Raw genomic sequence first — 21,426 nt, 5'->3', positions numbered from 1 at the left:
CCTGAACTCGTTCGAGACGAGAAGGACTTTATCTTGCCTGAACTCGCTCATAGGCGAAAAGGTCTTTAACTCGCCTGAACTCGCTCATAGGCGAGAAGGTCTTTAAATCGTGCCTCTACATTGCCCCAGGGGTTACATCTCCTCCCCCCCCAGAAACACTGAGGACTTTTCACTGGTGCCTCTACACTGCCCCAGGGGTTACATCTTCTCGCCCCCGGAAACACTGAGGACTTTTACTGGTGCCTCTACATTGCCCCAGGGGTTACATCTTCTCGCCCCCAGAAACACTGAGGACTTTTACTTGCCTCTACATTGCCCCAGGGGTTACATCTTCTCGCCCCCAGAAACACTGAGGACTTTTACTCTTTCTCGCCTGCACTCGCTCGACGGCGAGGAGGTCTTTTACTTGCCTAAGGACGCGCGAGGGCGTTGAATTCTTTTAACTAGTGCCTCCGATCGCCGAAAGACGATGAGGACTTAAAAACTTTAACTGATGCCTCCGATCGCCGAAAAACGATGAGGACTTAAAAACTTTTAACTGCTGCCTACGATCGCCTAAAAACGATGAGGACTTAAAACTTTTTAGAGAGCATGCAATATATCTTTAACTCGCCTTGAGTCACGTACAAGTGACAAGGTCTTTCTTCAAAACTTTTCTGAAAACAATAAGCATGCAATCTGAAAACGCCTTATACTTCGAAAACTCTTCTTTTATTGGGTGGCCTCATTAAAAACCCTCCTTAGGGAAAAAAAGAGTGCCCCCTTCAAACTGTTTTATCAGAGACATTGTAATATAACTTTTGTGTTTGTCTTTACTTACAAAGCTCTTAACTATAGTACAACTTCAGGTGCGTGGCGTTCCAGGTGCGAGGAATCGCCCCTCCTTCCAGCGTCTCTAAGCGGTAGGCGCCGTTCCCGAGCGCCTCGGTTATTCTGAACGGTCCAGTCCACTTGGGTGACAGCTTGTTCTCCATCTCGTACTGGTGGGCTTTTCTCATCACCAGGTCGCCTTCTCTAAATTGTCTTGGCATCACCTTCGAGTTATATCTTCGTTCAATCCTTCTCTTCACCGCCTCAGCCTTCAATCTCACCTCTTCCCTGACCTCGTCCAGTAGATCCAGGTTCAGCCTTCTCTCTTCATTCGAGTCTTCCTCTACAAAGTTCTGGAATCTCGGTGAGCTCTCCTGGATTTCTACAGGAATCATCGCATCACACCCATAGACCAGACTGAACGGGGTCTCATGGGTTCCTGACTGCTCGGTGGTGTGGTATGCCCAGACTATACGGGGCACCTCCTCAGCCCAGCTTCCCTTGGCTTTTTCTAGCCTTCTCTTCAAACCTCTCAACAACACCCGATTGGCTGACTCCACCTGGCCATTTGCCTGAGGGTGCTCGACGGATGCAAACACTTCGCAAAGCTTCTTCAACAGGTGGCTTGCAAACTGAGTCCCATTGTCCGACACCAGGCGCTTAGGCACTCCAAACTGGCACACGATGTTCTTCCACACGAAACCTTCGATCTTGTGTGCGGTGATCTGGGCCACTGGTTCTGCTTCGATCCACTTGGTGAAATATTCAATTTCCACCACCAAGTACTTCATCTGCCTGATCGCCAGCGGGAAAGGTCCCAGGATGTCGATTCCCCACGTATGAAACGGCCAAGGGCTGTAAATCGACTTCAACTCCTCGGGAGGCGCCTTGTGCCAATCGGCGTGCTGTTGGCACTGTCTGCAACACTGCGCATACTTCTTGCAGTCTTCTCTCATCGTTGGCCAGTAGTAGCCTGCACGGAGAGTCCTCGCGGCCAGAGCTCGACCCCCGACGTGGCTTCCGCATATACCTTCGTGGAGCTCCGCCATGATTCTCGTGCACTTCTCGCCATGTATACATTCCAGGAGCGGGTGAGTGAACCCACACCTGTACAGATCGCCATCAATCAGGGTGTACTTGCTAGAATTCTTCTTTACCTTCCTAGCCTCAGTCGGATCCAGTGGGAGAAGGCCATCTGCCAGGCACCGCTTGTACTGTGTTATCCAAGTGTCTGGCTCATGGGTAGCGCAGACCTGCATCACGTTCACCTTCTCTCCCCGACATGCTCTAATTCTCGGCGATCTCAAAGTTTCTTGCGTCAGGGACTTATGGCTTCTCGCTGCTTTCTCCGTCGACTTGCTTATCTGAAGGACCAGGTGATCTGCCACGAACGCTCTCGGCGTCTTCAGAGTTTCTTGAATCACCGTCCTCTGCCTACCCCCCTTGCCTGAACTGGCGAGCTTAGCTAGCAAGTCAGCTCGGGCATTCTGCTCTTTGGGCACATGCACTACTTCAAAGGAGGCAAAGGAACTCTTCAACTCCTGCACATATTCCAGATAGGCCGCCATTTGTGGATCTTTAGCCTGGAACTCGCCTGTTACTTGCCCCGTGACTAGCAGCGAGTCACTCTTAGCCATCAACACCCTAGCTCCCATCTCCTTGGCCAGCAAAATTCCGGCGATCAGCGCCTCATACTCTGCTTGATTGTTACTGGCTTTGAAGGCAAATCTCAAAGATTGCTCGATCAGCACGCCGTTGGGTCCTTCCAAAATGACTCCAGCACCGCTACCCTGCTGGTTCGACGATCCATCCACCGAGAGTACCCAACGGAAATCGTCCCCTTCAACTCGCGTTGCCTCAGATGAGAGCTCGACCACGAAATCTGCGAAGATTTGCCCCTTGATCGGGCCTCGGGGCTCATATTTAATATCAAATTCTGACAATTCTACTGCCCACTTCACCATCCTTCCTGCAACGTCAGGCTTCTTTAAGACCTTCTGGATGGGCAGGTCAGTCATCACCAGTATGGTGAAGCTATGGAAATAGTGGCGCAACCTCCTCGCCGAAAATACCACCGCCAGCGCAGCCTTCTCCGGGGCCTGATATCTCGTTTCGGGGCCCTGCAACACCTTACTAACAAAATAAATAGGCTTCTGAGCCTGATCTTGATCCTGGGCGAGCACCGCACTCACCGCCCTCTCAGTTACAGCGAAATACAACCTAAGAGGGGTTCCCACCAGCGGTTTGCACAGAACCGGCGGGCTCGCCAGATACTCCTTCAGCTTGACGAAGGCTTCCTCGCACTCCTTCGTCCAAACAAACTTGTTATTGCGCCTCAAGCACTGAAAATAGGGATGTCCCTTCTCTCCGCTGGCTGACACGAAGCGAGACAGGGCTGCCATCCGACCTGTTAGCTGTTGAACCTCCTTCACCGTAGCTGGGCTCCTCATCGCCAAGATGGCGGCACACTTATCAGGGTTGGCCTCTATGCCTCTTTCAGTCAAGAGGAAACCCAAAAACTTCCCAGCTTCCACGCCGAAATTACATTTCTCTGGATTCAGCTTCAATCTGAACTTGGCGATCGTTGTGAACAATTCCTCCAAGTCGGCAACGTGCTTGCTCTTTTCCGGCGAGGTCACGACCATGTCATCGACGTACGCTTGCACGTTCCTTCCCAGCATTGGTGCAAGTACTCGATCCATCAGCCTCTGGTACGTGGCCCCCGCGTTCTTCAGCCCAAACGGCATCACCTTATAGCACTAGCACGACCTCTCCGTCATGAAGGCTGTCTTCTATTCATCCATGGGATGCATCTTGATCTGATTATACCCCGAAAAGGCATCCAGGAAACTCAGCAACTTACACCCTGCAGCACTGTCAACCAGGGCGTCTATACTTGGTAAAGGATACGAATCCTTTGGGCAAGCTTTGTTCAGGTCGGTGAAATCGACGCACATGCGCCATTTCCCGTTACTCTTCTTCACCAGCACGACATTTGCTAGCCATTCAGGGTACTGGACTTCCCTGATGTGGCCTGCAGCAAGGAGTTTCTGTGTTTCATCTCTAATCGCCTGCCTCCTCTCCTCGTTGAACTTTCTTCTTCTTTGTCGCACTGGTCTCACCAAGTTGTCCATCGCCAGATGATGGCACAAGAAGTCGGGATCGATCCCGGGCATGTCCGAAGCGGACCATGCAAACGCGTCCAGATGCCGCTCAATCACCTTGGCGATCTGGTCCTGGAGCTCGACCTCTAGAGATCTTCCCAGCTTGAAAATCTTTCCCCCGATCTCTTTCTCGAGCCACTGCTCGACAGGGTTTGGCCTGGATTCTCTGGCGATCACCGCCCTGGCGATTCCCTGCTCTCTCGCTTCTTCAGGGCGATTTCGCGCCTCTTCCTCCTCCAGACCAGCGTCCACCATCTCCACGTCCCTTCCGCCGGTCTCTTCTGTTACCGTCGATCTGGGCTTCACACCGGGAGGTGGGGTGGTTGTTACATAACTCACTGATCTCTTGTTTTTCAGGCTATTCTCATAGCACTTTTTTGCTTCTTTCTGATCAGACTTGATCGTGATCACCACCCCCTCCATAGACGGCAACTTCACCTTCATGTGCCGAATCGACGGTATAGCGCCTATCCTGTTAAGCGTGGGCCTGCCCAACAGGATGTTGTATGCTGAAGGAGCATTTATAATGAGGTACTTGATTTTCTCCGTCCTCGAACCAGCCTCATCTGTAAACGTGGTTCTCAACTCAATGTACCCCCTGACCTCCACCTGGTCACCAGCGAACCCAGGGCACCCTCCATAAGGCCTTAGCTGGTCAAGGGGCAACTCCAGCTGCGTGAAAGTCGGCCAGAACATCACGTCTGCCGAGCTTCCCTGGTCCACCAGAACTCTGTGGACCTTCCTTCCCGCCGTAATCAACGAAATGACTATGGGATCGTTGTCATGGGGCACAACGTCCCGAAGATCCTGCTTGGTGAACATAATGTCCACCTCCGGCGAGTGATCTTCAAACATATCCACTGTCATCACCGACCGCGCGTACTTCTTCCTCTGCGATGCGGTGCATGCACCACCTGAGAAGCCTCCTGCAATGGTGTGGATTTCCCCGTGGATAGGCATCTCGTGTTGCTGGGCTTCTCCACCCGCTGGCTGGGAACTCGACGCTCCCCCCGTCCTCCTGTCCAGCAGCTAGTCATTTAGGAACCCGCTCTTCACCAGATCATCGAGCTGATACCCTAAGGACAAACACGAGTCCAAAGTGTGCCAAAGCCCTGGTGAAACTCACACCAGGCGTCTGGCTTTGGTCCCAGCACCTTGTCGCCCACCTTCTCAGGCGCTTTCAACCTAGCAGATATATTGGGAATGGCGATCAGGTCCGCCAATCCCATAACAAACTTGTGCTTAGGCGGGCGATTGTATTCCCGGCGTGTTGGTTGCTTGCGTCCCTGGCCCCTCCCCTTGTTCCTCCTATCATAAGGATGGCGAGTCCTCTGGTCCTTCCTGGCCGCCGCCGCTGTCTCCAGCACCCTTTGCGGCTGGATCCTGGTCTGGGCACGTGGCCTAGCGGGAGCCACGCTCCCTCTCTTCTCGGCGACCTCACTCTCGTCGGCGATGTGAGCCACCGCAAGTCGCCTGACCTCAGCAAACGTTGCAGGGTGAGCCCTGATCAGGGCCTCGCAGAATGGTCCTGGCAGCACGCCCTTCTTGAATGCATAGACCAGCATTTCTTCATCTTTAGCCGGCGATCTGACCATCTGCGCTCCAAAGCGATTCAGGTAGTCTCCGAGGGACTCCCCCTGGTACTGCCTTATGTCAAACAAATCATAAGACACCCTTGGCGGTGCCTTGTTCACGATGTATTGCTCGACGAAAACCTTCGAGAACTGCTGAAAATTGGTTATGTGACCATTAGGTAGGCTCACAAACCACTCCAACGCCGTTCCCTGGAGTGTGCTCACGAACATCTTGCAATACACGGCGTCTGACCCTCCCGACAGCATCATCTGCGTATGGAACGTGGTTAGATGAGCCTCTGGATCCTCCACGCCGGTAAAGACAGCCTTGACAGGGACCACGCTCGTAGGAATAGGCGTGTCAGAAATCGCCTGAACAAAAGGCATAGGGAAAACACGAGGTGGCGACGACCGCGCAACCTCTTCAGCAGAAGAACGCCCTTGCTGCTCCTGAAGAGCTTGACGCTGCTCCTGAAGAGCTTGACGCAGCTCCTCAGTCACCTTGCTGAGCTCCTCATTCCTGGCGCGAGAGGCGACCAGGTCCTCATGCATTCTCGCCCGCTCTATGCGCGAGGCTTCCACAGTTGCCTGCAACGAACGCATCATCTCTGCCATCTGCGCCATGGTCATGGCAGCGGCGCCTTCAGCAGCAACGGGCGCAACTGGACTTGAACGATTGCTTCTCATTTTTGTCATGAAACTCAGCGAATCACAGAATGCAGCGAACAACACTTACTTCAGCTACGATTGACTCAGCGATCAATCGGAAAAAACTGTGCGAAACCCCGCAAGAAAATTCAAGAACATCGCAACCTCCAAAGAAACCTGCAACTCCACCAGAAACCACTGCTCTTCCCACGGATAACCAAATGAGCGAAAGAACTCAGCTCCACCGAACAAATTACGCGTAAACAGCAGGAAAACCTCACTTCACCGATCGAAAACCCAAACGAACGGTATAAAACACGAATTCACCGAACAAATTTCAAGCCAACAGCGAACGATGGTTGCACCAGCACACAACCACGCAGAAACTTCGAAAACCTTCAAGAACTCACGCAGTGGATGGGAGCAAGTTTTACACGGCCCCACGGTGGGCGCCTGATGATCCTGCCTGTTGACCGGAACGCTGGAAACTGCCTCGTCAAAGGATCGACGTGCGCACCGTTTCAAACCTCCGTTCTTCTTCGAGATCCACCTCAAGAACCTGCAAAGGAACAGAGTGGCGCCGCTGCGGCCGATCGCACTCCAACGCCCAAGTCAGTGACCGAATCACCAAATACTAAGAGGAAACTAAGAACAGGAACCGTGCAAATTCTCTCTCACAGTAAGCTCTATAACTCGCAAGCGTAAAGAGTGTAATCTGAACGCGCGTACCTCAGGAAGTTCGTTGAGAACTCTTATATACCTGGTCACTTTCTCTCTCCTGGCAGTTACAGACCTGGACACGTGGCTCGCATCCAGTCGTACACGTGCCACCATCTGGAGCCTCCTTGACTTGGGCGCTGCTTCTGACTCTCCTTTTGGCTAAGTTACTTATGCATGGTTCTGCCCAGTGCATAGCTAACTTAAGAGTGCGATCTCTACTGGAACGGGCGAGTTAGGGTGCTCTCGTACACCTTCCCTGTGGTCTCACCGGCCGCCTTCATAATCTGCACCACCTTCATCTTCGGCGATGTGCTTGTTCTGGCGATCTCCAATCACTTGGTCGCCTGAGTTTACACCTGGCGACTTCATCTTCAACTGGGCGGTCGCCTGGTATGCTGAAGATCGGAGCACGCCAACTTAATAACTGGCGATTACACGAACTACCCGACTTCTTTCCCTTTTGCGACTCTGGAGCCTTATCCACACGCCTACCCTGTGGCTTGGTGCCACGTCATCACTTCCGACTACCAGGGCGGTACAGCTGGCAAATGTCGTGCTGGTGAAGAAGAGTAATGCGAAATGGCGCATGTGCGTCGATTTCACCGATCTGAATAAGGCTTGTCCAAAGGACTCATATCCTTTACTGATCCTGCCGGTAACTTGAACGTGGGTGAATCGCTTCGTAACACTTTCTGCCCTGTCTTCGCGACTGCGTCTCCTGAAGAACCACCTTCTGAACTCTCTCTCTCTCTCTCAGATGGCTTCAAGATGTGACCTGCAAAATACACAGACGGCGCCTCTAGCGGCCGTTTGCACTCCGACGATCAAGTTAGTTCAACAGAACCACCAGAAACTGGAAACTTAGTAAAAATGTGTGTGTGAGAAAAACTTGCACTCTGTTTTTCCTCTCCCTCCCTCACTCTCACTCTGATTCTGCCTTTTATCTCTCTTTTTCTGCTTCTGGGCATAACAGAATTCTGTTATGCTTTTCTGGCATGTGTCAGAACCCTGTCGTGCTTTTCAGAGAAAGCGTACCTTCAGAATCAGCAATGGGGAGCGTGAGAGTCTGCGCATGTCTGCGCTTGGCTGCGCCTGTCTGTACCTTTAGCGGTACGGAGTGCTCTTTTTTCTGGACCGCACCCCTCTCAGATGGTGACACGTGGAGGCCTGCAACTCACATCTAACCACACACGTGTCACTTACTGGAAGGGCTCTAGCGCCTCTCTTTGTCCGCCTAAGCTACGCCCTTGCGGAGTAACTTAGGATGCTTCTCTTATCTGGGTAAATTGCACACTCTTAGGAGTGGTCGTCGGGTGTGGCTGGTCTAGGCGCACTCACCGAACGTTACTCTCTGTGTAGGCGACTTACCCTTCTGGATGACACGCACGTAATGGGTTGAGGGAATCACCAATCACTGACTGGCTTACTGGTTCCCTCAGGCCACTCTCGTGCATGATTCCTTGAGGTGTGCTCATGCGAGGTCCATGCGTAACGCTCTCGCTGGGAACCTTAGTCCCAGTTTAACTGCGTGTAACACGAGACCCCGATGACAATACACCCGATGACTGATCAGTGTTTATTCGCTACTCGCGCTCTGCCTCCAGGCGCGAGTCTGGGAACTGGTCTGCTGGTGGTCACTTGGCTACTGACCACCGATCACCATTCTGGGTGATCTATCCCCCGACCTCTCTGCCGCCTGATCTGTCGGTGGTAACTTGGTTACTGACCACCGATCACCTCTCTTGGCGATCGTCCCCTACCTCTCTGCCACCTGGTCCACGTGTCACCCTGCGAGTGGTCCACGTGGTTCTCTGATGCTGACGTCATCGACTACCGATGACCGATCGGATCATTTACCAAGCATAGATGCCCTGGTGGATAGTGCTGCAGGGTGTAAGTTGTTGAGCTTCCTGGATGCCTTCTCGGGGTATAACCAGATCAAGATGCATCCCATGGATGAAGAGAAGACTGCCTTCATGACCGAGAGATCGTGCTACTGCTACAAGGTGATGCCGTTTGGGCTGAAGAACGCGGGGGCCACGTACCAGAGGTTGATGGATCGAGTACTTGCACCGATGCTGGGAAGGAATGTGCAAGCGTACGTAGATGACATGGTCGTGACCTCGCCAGAGAAAAGCAAGCACGTTGCAGACTTCGAGGAATTATTCACGACGATCGCCAAGTTCAAGTTGAAGCTGAATCCAGAGAAATGCATCTTTGGCGTGGAGGCTGGAAAGTTTTTGGGTTTCCTCTTAACCGAAAGAGGAATAGAGGCCAACCCGGATAACTGTGCCGCCATCTTGGCGATGAGGAGCCCAGCTACCGTGAAGGAAGTACAACAACTAACAGGTCGGATGGCCGCCCTGTCTGGCTTCGTGTCAGCTAGCGGAGAGAAGGGCCATCCCTACTTCCAGTGCTTAAGGCGCAATAACAAGTTTGCTTGGACGAAGGAGTGCGAGGAAGCCTTCGTCAAGCTGAAGGAGTATCTGGCGAGCCCGCCGGTTTTGTGTAAACCGCTGGTGGGGACCCCTCTCAGGTTGTATTTTGCTGTAACTGAGAGGGCGGTAAGTGCGGTGCTCGCCCAGGACCAAGATCAGGTTCAAAAGCCTATTTATTTTGTTAGTAAGGTGCTGCAGGGCCCAGAAACGAGATATCAGGCCCTGGAGAAGGCTGCGCTGGCTGTGGTATTTTCGGCGAGGAGGTTGCGTCACTATTTCCATAGCTTCACGATATTGGTGATGACTGACCTGCCCATCCAGAAGGTCTTGAAGAAGCCCGACGTTGCGGGAAGGATGGTGAAGTGGGCAGTGGAGCTGTCAGAGTTTGACATTAAGTATGAGCCCCGAGGCCCGATTAAGGGGCAAATCTTCGCAGATTTCGTGGTCGAGCTCTCATCTGAGGCGACACGAGTTGAAGGGGACGATTTTCGTTGGGTGCTCTCGGTGGATGGATCGTCGAACCAGCAGGGTAGCGGTGCTGGAGTCATTTTGGAAGGACCCAACGGCGTGCTGATCGAACAATCTTTGAGGTTTGCCTTCAAAGGCAGCAACAATCAAGCAGAATATGAGGCGCTGATCGCCAGGATTTTGCTGGCCAAAGAGATGGGAGCCAGGGTGTTGATGGCTAAGAGTGACTCGCTGCTAGTCACGGGGCAAGTAACAGGCGAGTTCCAGGCTAAAGATCCACAAATGGCGGCTTACCTGGAGTATGTGCAGGAGTTGAAGAGTTCCTTTGCCTCCTTTGAAGTGGTGCATGTGCCCAGAGAGCAGAATGCCCGAGCTAACTTGCTGGCTAAGCTAGCCAGTTCAGGCAAGGGGGGTAGGCAGAGGACGGTGATTCAAGAAACTCTGAAGACACCGAGAGCATTTGTAGCAGATCACCTGGTTCTTCAGATAAGCAAGTCGACGGAGAAAGCGGCGAGGAGTCACAAATCCTTGACTCAAGAGACCTTGAGGTCGCCGAGAATTAGAGCATGTCGAGGAGCGAAGGTGAACATGACGCAGGTCTGCGCTACCCATGAGCCAGACACCTGGATAACACAGTACAAGCGGTGCCTGGCAGATGACCTTCTCCCGCTGGATCCGACAGAGGCTAGGAAGATAAAGAAAAATTCTAGCAAGTACACAATCATTGATGGCGAGTTGTACAGGTTTGGGTTTACTCACCCACTCCTGGAATGTGTGTATGGCGAGAAATGCATGAGGATTATGGCAGAGCTCCATGAAGGGATATGCAGAAGCCACGTCGGGGGTCGAGCTCTGGCCGCAAGGACTCTCCGTGCAGGTTACTACTGGCCAACAATGAGAGAAGACTGCAAGAGGTATGCACAGTGTTGCAAACAATGCCAATAGCACGCCGATTGGCACAAGGCGCCTCCCGAGGAGTTGAAGTCGATTTACAGCCCTTGGCCGTTTCATACTTGGGGAATCGACATCCTGGGACCATTCCCGCTGGCGATCAGGCAGATGAAGTACTTGGTGGTGGCGATTGAGTATTTCACCAAGTGGATCGAAGCAGAACCAGTGGTCCAGATCACCGCGCACAAGATCGAAGGTTTCGTGTGGAAGAACATTGTGTGCCGGTTTGGTGTGCCCAAGCGCCTGGTGTCGGACAATGGGACTCAGATTGCAAGCCACCTGTTGAAGAAGCCGTGCGAAGGGGTGGGAATTCAACAAGTGTTTGCATCCGTCAAGCACCCTCAGACAAATGGCCAAGTAGAGTCAGCTAATCGAGTGTTGCTAAGAGGTTTGAAGAGAAGGCTAGAGAAAGCCAAAGGAAGCTGGGCTGAGGAGGTACCCCGTATAGTCTGGGCGTACCACACCACCGAGCAGTCAGGAACCCATGAGACCCCGTTCAGCTTGGTCTATGGGTGTGACGCAATGATTCTAGTAGAGATCCAGGAGAGCTCGCCGAGATTCCAGAACTTCGTAGAGGAAGACTCGAATGAGGAAAGAAGGTTGAACCTAGATCTACTGGATGAGGTCAGGGAAGAGGCGAGATTGAAAGCTGAGGCGGTGAAGAGAAGGATTGAACGAAGATATAACTCAAAGGTGATGCCAAGACAGTTCAGAGAAGGCGACCTGGTGATGAGGAAAGCCCACCAGTACGAGATGGAGACTAAGCTGTCACCTAAGTGGACGGGACCGTTCAGAATAACCGAGGCGCTCGGGAACGGCGCCTACCGCTTAGAGACATTGGAAGGAGGGGCGATTCCTCGCACTTGGAACGCCACGCACCTGAAGTTGTATTACAGTTAAGAACTTTGTAAGTAAAGACAAACACGAAGTTATATTACAATGTCTCTGTTAAAACAGTTTGAAGGGGGCACTCTTTTTTCCCTAAGGAGGGTTTTTAATGAGGCCACCCAATAAAAGAAGAGTTTTCGAAGCTCAAAGTTGTTTTAGACTGCATGCTTGTTGTTTTCAGAAAGTTTTGAAGAAAGACCTTGTCACTTATATGTGATTTAAGGCAAGTAAAGATATATTGCGTGCTTTCTAAAAAGTTTTCAAGTCCTCATCGTCTTTCGACGATCGGAGGCATCAGTTAAAGTTAAAGTCCTCATCGTCTTTCGGCGATCGGAGGCATCAGTTAAAGTTAAAGTCCTCATCGTCTTTCGGCGATCGGAGGCACCAATTAAAAGACCTCAACGCCCTCGCGCGTCCTGAGGCGAGATAAAGACCTCCTCGCCGTCGAGCGAGTGCAGGCGAGGAAGGGTGAAAAGTCCTCAGTGCTTCTGGGGGCGAGAAGATGTAACCCCTGGGGCAATGTAGAGGCACCAGTGAAAAGTCCTCAGTGCTTCTGGGGGCGAGAAGATGTAACCCCTGGGGCAATGTAGAGGCACCAGCGAAAGTCCTCAGTATTTCTGGGGGTGAGGAGATGTAACCCCTCGGGCAATATAGAGGCACGATTTAAAGACCTTCTCGCCTATGAGCGAGTTCAGGCGAGTTTAAAGACCTTCTCGCCTATGAGCGAGTTCAGGCGAGTTTAAAGACCTTCTCGCCTATGAGCGAGTTCAGGCAAGTTAAAGACCTTCTCGCCGATGAGCGAGTTCAGGCAAGATAAAATCCTTCTCGTCTCGAACGAGTTCAGGTATGGTGTAAAGGGTGGAAGAAGTTTGGAGGGTGGCTAAGGTAGGTTCGAATAGAACGCCTAGTCACCCGGTCTTTTGTTCTGAAGATCAGGAAGGTAGAGAAGGATCCGAAAGGCGCCTCTACCCCCAGATGAAGGAACAAATGGCCAAGTTGTGAAGGCAGAAAGAAGCTGATATCGCCAAGAGTCTTTGGCGACCAGGAAAAGTTCAAGCAATGGCGAGAAAGTTAAGACCCGTTTTGATGCAGCAGATCGGGTTAGCGGTGTCTTAAGCCATTAGTTGAGTTAAAGTTCGTTGTTTGAAGAGTGATATTACGTTAAGGTTCATTGCCTTGAGATTACAAGTTGTTAAAGCGTTATTGTCCGAAGATCGGTGGTTCGAAACAGTTAAGTACACGATTGCGCTTACGAAATTACTAAGTTATTTCTTTGAAGTAAATTGTGCAAGGAAAGTTAAAGCAGACAAAGAAGTTACAAGAAGAAATACAAAGACCTTGTCATTAAGTAAATATCAGTTCAGGGCACAAAAAGAAAAAAGTTCATTACAATTGTATGAAGGAGAAAGCCTAAAGGTAGTGGATGGGGGGGAACCAATCAGTCTTCAGCGGGAACAACCTTCCCATCCACCACCTCGTTGTTGAGGGACACCATGCTGAGATCCAGATCGGGGAACAAGCAGGCGAACTGTTCCCGTGCGGCCTCGAATCCAGCAGCAAGAATTTGGGCAGAACTCAGATTAAGCTCTTCGATCTGTTTCTTAAGTTCTTCAGTTTGTTTCTTCAACCCCTCGTTCTGCTGCTCCAGCTCTTCAGCTTGCTTCTTGAGTTTTTCGATGGTTTCCTGAGCTTGAAGAAGGTCTTCAGCAACCTTCTTGGATTCTGCCTGCACCTGGCCCAATTCAGCGGCAATCTTCCCCTTTTCTTTGTTGGCTTCAGCAAGCTTGGCCATGGTGTCGTCCCTTTCCTTTTCCACCATCCCCAGGAAGACTTCCCGATCGGCTGACCTTTGTTCGAGCTTCTTTACCTTGGCGGCATCAGCTTTGATCAAGGCCTCCAGGTCAGCCACTCTGACGCGATAAGGCACCAGCTTGCTCTCTAGCTCAATCTTCTCTTGAGCCAAGAGCTGTACCTTATGGCGGAGATCGGTGGCCTCCTTGCGCGCCACCCGGAGCTCGGTGCTCATTGCATCTTCTACTCGGGAGTGCTCAATCTCGGCGAGTGTCAGATTGCAGGATAACTTCTCCGCCTCAATCCTTATAGTGTTGTTCTCAGTTCGAAGGGCGAAGAGGTCATCCTGGAGCTTCCTGGTGGAACTCTCCACAGCTCTAGAGATGATGGTGGGGAAGTCCTCTGCCATCATCTTCAGTTTGGCCGAGAAAGGCTCCCACATCCTCTTGACCTCAAGAGAGAGGTTTGCTGGTGGAGGCACCGGGTAGGCTTGCTGTTGGTTTTCGCCGCCACCTTCTTGAGTTGGTTGCTCAGCAGGTGCTTCTTGGAGTGGTGGCGGCGTCGGGGATTCAGTAATCAGAATTGGAGAGTGGTGAGCACCTTCATCCCCGATTGGTGCAGCGTTTGCGGTGGAGGCGTTTGATGGAGGACCCCCTCCAGCTGTTACATACGGCGTGGAGGCGCTCGGGGGGTTCTCCAAGAAGTTGGCTTCGGCGGCCTCAGCTTCAGGAGGCGCAGATGCCAAAGGAATCGCTTGGACTGGCGAGGCAGGAGCTGGTGGAGGAAGCGATGTTGGAGGTGGAGCAGGTGTGGATGGTGGTGTTGATGTGGGAAGAGGGGGTGGAGCAGATGGTGAAGAAGGTGCCACCCTCTTCCTCTTGACGATGAGGCCGTCTTCAGTCGCCTCATTATCTTCTTCTTCTTCCTCGTGGACTACTTGGGGAGCTTTCCTCTTTGGTTTCCTGAGGATAAGCTTTTTGCGTTGGTTGGCGGGTTGGACATCGGGAGGAGTTGGGCCTTTTGGTGGCGATCGGCCCTGTGCGGCGGCGATCTCCACCACCGAGTTTGGCACGGTTTGGGAACCCGATGCCAACCCGTGGGCTCGGGCGAGTGCCCTCAGCTCAGCAAGTTTTCCTTGGCCCAACATGCGATCTGCATAATGCAAAGGTGCATGGGTTAGTTCAGAAAAAAGGGTAAACACATAAGGCAGCCTGCAACAGAAAGCAGATAAATGGTGCAGAAAATAAAACCAAAGTCTTGCGCACAACGCACAAGACGCCCAGAAACAGTTAACAGAGGTAATGTCAAAATAGAGACTTAGACGTTGAGGTGAGTTCTAACCTATGCGAATTTCGAGTTGGTCCTCGAAGAACTCGAAGCAGAAGAGTGTGGTGGTGAGGAAGGTGATGTTGGCATCTGCCACACTCTTCCAGAAGAAGCAGAGGTCTTTGTCCAAAGCACCCATGCTATCAGGACTTCTTGGCCTCCTGAAGCTGCTTTTGGACTCTTAGTTCCCCTTATTTACCCAATACAAGGGGAAACCGTCGAGCAGAGAAGCGTCCTTGTCGTTGGGGCGCACCTGGACAAACTTGCCCTTCCAGTCTTTGTAGGATTGCTGGAAGATAGAGAGGATCGACCTCCCAGCAATCCCGTTCAAGCTTACCCACAGGCGATCTCCTGGGTGCTTGGCTTCAAAAAGAAATAAGAAAACGTCCACTGACGCTGGCAGCCCCAAGTGGTCGCACATTATTTGGAAAGCCCGTACGAACGCCCAGCTGTTGGGATGGAGCTGGGCGGCGGCGATGTCGAGCTCGGTGAGGAGCTCCCTTTCAAAGCGAGTGAAGGGAAACCTAAGTTTCACCTTCTTGAACAGGGTGGTGTATATGAGGCAGAACAACCCGCCGTTGGTGAGGCTCGTCCCCTTTCTTCAATCGCAGAACTGCCCCAGCAGAGTTTACAGAAGATGTTTTCCTCAACAAAGTCGAGGTGGCCCATGGGTACAGTTTTTTGAAGTCTGGGGAGGGAACAGAGGCTCCTCCGGCGACAGGGGGAGTGGCCTGAGCCAAGTTGGGGCGGGAGGGTGCAGGCCTCTCAGCCTGAGAAGACGAAGCACCACGTGCTCGCGGTGGGTCGTGTGCTTGTGAGGAGGGGTTTCGTGATGAAGGAGGAGGATTTGGGGTGATCTTTGAGCGAGTCATTGCGGAAGCTGCAGAGGAAAAAGAAAAGGAAAAATGATCAGGGTTCGCAGAGGCTGACTCGATCATGAAAGAAGGGTTAAAAACGAACGAACGTAGGTTCGTTGTGACGTTGACGGAGCCCTAAGTTACGAGAAAGGAGAAATGGAAAAAACAACCCACAATGTATGCACCAGACAGTTAAAGGATGATGCGAATCGGTTAAAATGCAGGAAAAACCAGCAGGAGAAGGAAAGGAAGTACCTTTTTATGATCGGAAGAGTAATGAAGGATGTTGGTGATTCAGGAGGTTGAAGAACGTTGAGAGCTTTTTGCAGAAGAGAGTTGGAGCGTCTGAGAATACGAAGAAAGTGATGGAACAGTGGAGCAAAATGAGTTTAAGGGTTTTTCGAAATGGGTTTGGGAAGCGCAAACGTTAACTGAAGGTAACCGTTGATGAAGCCACGTGTCGAACGATGGGAGGGGTGTTTGGTGGAGCGTCAGTGAAGCAGAAAGTACAACCGCTTGGAATTCTGCGCCAGTGCCACGTAGATCGGTATTGACGTGACTCCTTTAGTCTTTTCGCTGGACAAGTCTTCGCTTAAGACTGGGGGGCTTGTGTACCGTCCTGGTAGTCGGAAGTGATGACGTGGCACCAAGCTACAGTATAGGGGTGTTGACGAGACGCCAGGTTGGCAGAAGGGAAGGAGGTCGGGGGGCTCGTGAAGTCGCCAGTTATTATGATTGGCGTGCTCCGATCTCCAGCACATCAGAACCGGCGGTCACCGGGTTAAAGATGAAGTCGCCAGATGATAACTCAGGCGACCAAGTGATTAGAGATCGCCGGAGCAAGCACATCGCCGAAGATGAAGGTGGTGCAGATTATGAAGGCGGCCGGCGAGACCACAGGGAAGGTGTACGAAGGCACCCTAACTCGCCAATCCCAGTAGAGATCGCGCTCCAAGTTAGCTATGCACTGGGCAGTACCATGCATAAGTAACTTAGCCAAAAGAGAGTCAGAAGCAGCGCCCAAGTCAATGAGGCTCCAGATGATGGCACGTGTACGGTTGGATGCGAGCCACGTGTCCAGATGCGTAACTGCCAGGAGAGAGAAAGTCACCAGGTATAAAAGGGTTTCCCAACGAACTTCTGAGGTACGCACGTTCAGATTGTCTTCTTTACGCTTGCGAGTTCTTGAGCATACTGTGAGAGAGAACATTGCACGGTTCCTTGAGAGTTCTTGAGTGTTTGCTCTTGAAGTATTTGGTGGTTCAGTCACTGACTTGGGTGTTGGAGTGCGATCGGCCGCAGCGGCGCCGCTCTGTTCTTTTGCAGGTTCTTGAGGTGGATCGTGACGAAGGACGGAGGTTGAAGCGGTGCACACGTCGATCCAAGTGTGACGAGGCAAGTTCCAACGTTCTGGTCAACAGGCAGGATCACTATCCAAACCTATTTCCAAACTAGTGTATCAAATAAGTTAGGATTTCCTTATATCTATGTAATAAACCTGCTGGTCAATAACCATAAAAGCAGTCAATGGTTAAAGAGAGAGAAATAATTATTTCTCTTTCCTCGTCATCCAAAGAATCAGAGTCAGAAAAAAAAAATAAACATGTTAAATTGAAAAACAATAGATTTAAATTTTAGTGCAGTGGAATATTTATGCTAATAATACCCATTCATTCAGCAGAAAATTAAATCTCTTTTTAGCCAAAGGTTTTGTAAACAAATCAGCCAGTTGTAATTCAGTACCAATAAATTTGATCTCACAAGTTCCATTTGTTATATGTTCTCTTAGAAAATGATGTCTAATTTCAATATGTTTAGTTCTTGAATGCATAACAAGATTCTTAGACAAATTTATGGCACTATTGTTATCAAAGTGAATAGGTATTTTATTTAAGAAAATTCCAAAGTGACTTAGTTGTTGCCTTAGCCATAGTGTTTGAGCACAGCAACTTCCAGTTGCTATGTATTCAGCCAGTTTTAGTTGATTTCCAGAAAATCAACCGGTTGTTTTTACAATTCAACCAGTTCTTTTTATCAGCAGTTAATAAAAACAACTTAAAATAGATATATGTGAGATCAGGGAAAGAGATAATCACACAAACAGATTTATACTGGTTCACTCTTACACCAAGAGCTACATCCAGTCCCCAGAAACCACTGGGTAATCCACTATGCAATCAAAACCAGATTACAAACACCACACACCAAAGTAGTGACATTGAACCCCTCAAGAAACACACTACCTTTGGCAAACCACACCAAGAGTATTGATCTTGAACACATCAAGAACACACAATATTCCTTGGCAACAAAACAACAGAAATACAGTAATCAAGGAAGAAGGGAATAGAATACACCTGGGTATTAGAAAGCTTAAAGTTCATAATTACAACCCAATCCTATTCCACACACTTAAGAATGATACAAAGCTCTTTTAAATCTTGGAAAAACCGTTTTTGATAAACTCTTTTTCTTACTCCAAGATTAGGAGCATAAAACCTCCTTTATGTAGACCAACCAAGTGGTCAAAAACATTTAATAAAGGAGCCAAGGTAGTTAGGATCATTTAAAACATATTAAAACCACTTAACAGAATTTTGTTAAGGTTTTCAGAAAAACAATCGATTGTTTTCTTGAAACAATCGGTTGAATTGACTTGACAGCAAAGTCAAGTTTTTCAAAACCTTTTCAAAAACTACTAAGGTAAAACAACCTGTTGTTTCAAAATTTCAACCTGTTGAAATTTCAACAGCATTTTAGAAAACTCATCTTTTCAAAAGGTTAAAGATTCAAATGAACTTGGATCATCTTAAGGAGTGAATTAACAAGTTTCAAACAACTAGACAACACACACACCCAGCAGCAAGGTCTTCAACCTTTCCTCTTGGATTTGGAGACATCAAAGCATCTTGTTCAACAATTTAGATGTTGATTGGACAGGATCTCCATCTAATAGAAGATCAACTTTCGGTTATTGTGTCTCCATTGGTGATAACTTGATCTCTTGGAAGAGCAAGAAACAAAGTGTTGTGGCGGGATAGTGCAGAAACAGAATATAAAAAGTTATGGTTTCGACTACTAGTGAACTTATTTGACTTAAACAGTTACTTAGAATTGCAATTTAGAGAGGTCACTCAAATGACACTTATATGTGATGATCAGATTACTCTTCATATTAGTTCAAATTCAGTTTTTCATGAAACGACCAAACATATTGAGATTAATTGTCATTTCACTCGAAAAAAATATTATATTGAGAGATATCAAGGTTGAATATGTTAATTCAAACGATCAATTAGCAAATATTTTTACTAAATCCTTACGAGGACCTAGGTAGATTACACTTGTAACAAACTTTGTATTTATGATTTATATGCACCCGCTTGAAGAGAAGTGTTAGATATTATTAGATATTGATCCTGCCTGTTGACCAGAACGCTGGAGCCTTGCCTCGTCAAACCTGGATCGACTTCTGCGCCGTGTTAGCCTCCGTCCTTCACCGCGATCCACCTCAAGAACCTGCAAAAGAAAAAACGGCGTCGCTGCGGCCGATCACGCTCCGACGCCCAAGTCAGTGACTGAACCACCAATTACTAAGAGAAAACTCAAGAACTCTAAGGAACCGTGCGCAAATTCTCTCTCAGCGTACTCAAGACTCGCAAGTGTAAAGAAACAATCTAAACGTGCGTACCTCAGAAGTTCGTTAGAAACTCTTATATACCTGCGTACTTTCTCTCTCCAGACAGTTACACTTCTGGACACGTGGCTCGCATCCAGCTGTACACGTGTCACCATCTGGAGCATCCTTGACTTGGGCGCCACTTCTTACTCTTCAGGTTTTTTGCTAAGTTACTTATGCATGATACAACTCAGTGCATAGCTGCCTTGGAGCGTGATCTCTTCTGGGTGGCGAGTTCGGGTGCCTTCGTACACACCTTCCCTGTGGTCTCGCCGGCCGCCTTCATGATCTGCCCTACCTGCTTCACCGTGTATGTTCAAGTAAGCTGTCTCCCGACCTCATCTTCTGGTCAGCTGGGAAATGACTATTGGCCTTCATCTTCGGCGATGTCCTTGTTTCGGCGATCTCTAATCACTTGGTCGCCTGGGTTCACATCTGGCGACTTCATCTTCAACCCGGTGACCGCCGGTTTAGGTATGTTGGAGATCGGAGCACGCCAACTTAATAACTGGCGACTACACGAGCCCCCCGACTTCCTCCCCTTCTGCCAGCCAGGTGTCCCGTTCAACACGCCTATATAATAGCTCGACGCCACGTCATCACTTCCGAATACCAGGGCGGTACACAAGCCCCCCAGTCTTAAGCGAAGACTTGTCCAGCGAAAAGACTAAAGAAGTCACGTCACTACCGATCTACGTGGCGCTGGCGCAGAATTCCAAACGTTCGTACTTTCTGCTTTCCTGACGCTCCACCAAACATTCTCCCAATCGCTCGACACGTGGCTTCATCAACGGTCATCTTTAGCTGTCGTTTACGCTTCCAAAAATCATTTGAAAAACCCTTAAACCCATTTCATTTCTACTGTTTCATCATCTCTTTGCCTTCTCAAACGCTCTGAGTTTCTTCTGCAAAACCCACGACGCTCTTCAACTCTCTGAATCCCCAACTTCCCTCAGCGTTCGTCTGATCATAGAAAGGTACCCCGTTTACTTCTTCTGTTGATATCTGCTGCATTTTAACCGATTCGCATCATCCATTAACTGCCTGGTGCATACGCTGTGGGTTGTTTCTTCTTTTTCTCCCCTTTCGCACTTAGGGCTTCGCTTTCCATTTCTTCCATCACAACGAACTTTCGTTCGTTCGTTTTTTGTCCTTCATTCACAATCAGATCAACCTCTGCAACCTTTGCTCACCTCTCTTTTACTTTTTCCTTTGCAGTTCCCGCAATGGTTCGTACAAAGATAACCGCGAATCCTCCCCCTTCGTCACAAAACCCTCCACCACAAGCGCATAACCCATCACGAGCACCTGGTGTTCCCTCTTCCCAGGCTGAGAGGCCTGCAACCTCTCTCCCCGACCTGGCTCAGGCTACTCCACCGGTCGCCGGAGGAGCCTCCATCCCTACTCCAGACTACAAGAAGCTTTACCCCTGGGCCAGCTCGGCTCTGCTGAAAGAAACTTCTTCAATAAACTCTGCGCTGGCGGTGCTCCGACTAAGGAAAGGGGACCAGTCGGATCTTTCATTTCACAAGGAGCATGACAGTAAAATGTCTGTGCTGCCTTGCCATCCTGATGAGCCAATCTGTGCTGACGACAAAACGAGCAACGGCGAGTTGTTCTGCTACCTCTACGCGACGCTTTTCAAGAAGGTGAAGCTCCGACTTCCCTTTACTCGTTTCAAGCGAGAGTTGTTAACCGAGCTCGACATCGCCCCTGCCCAGCTTCACCCCAACTGCTGGGCGTTTGTAAGGGCGTTCCAGATCGTATGTGCACACCTGGGGCTGCCAGCGTCAGTGGACGTTTTCCTTTTCCTTTTTGATGCTAAGCATCCAGGAGATCGCCTTTGGGTGAGTCTGAACGGGATTGCTGGGAAGTCGATCCTCTCTATCTTCCAGCAATCTTACAAGGATTGGAAAGGAAAATTCATCCAAGTGCGCCAAAACGACCAGGACGCCTCGCTGCTTGACGGCTTTCCCTTGTACTGGGTAAACAAGGGAAATAAAGACTCCAAGGGAAGCTTCAGAAGGCCAAGGAGCCCCGACAACATGGGCGCTTTGGACAAGGACCTGTGCCTCTTCTGGAAGAGCATAGCGGACGCCAACATCACCTTCC

Source organism: Phaseolus vulgaris, chromosome 7 (genome assembly GCF_051622355.1).
Source record: "Phaseolus vulgaris cultivar YP4 chromosome 7, ASM5162235v1, whole genome shotgun sequence".
Taxonomy (NCBI): Eukaryota; Viridiplantae; Streptophyta; class Magnoliopsida; order Fabales; family Fabaceae; genus Phaseolus; species Phaseolus vulgaris.
Note: the sequence above shows the minus strand (reverse complement) of the source record.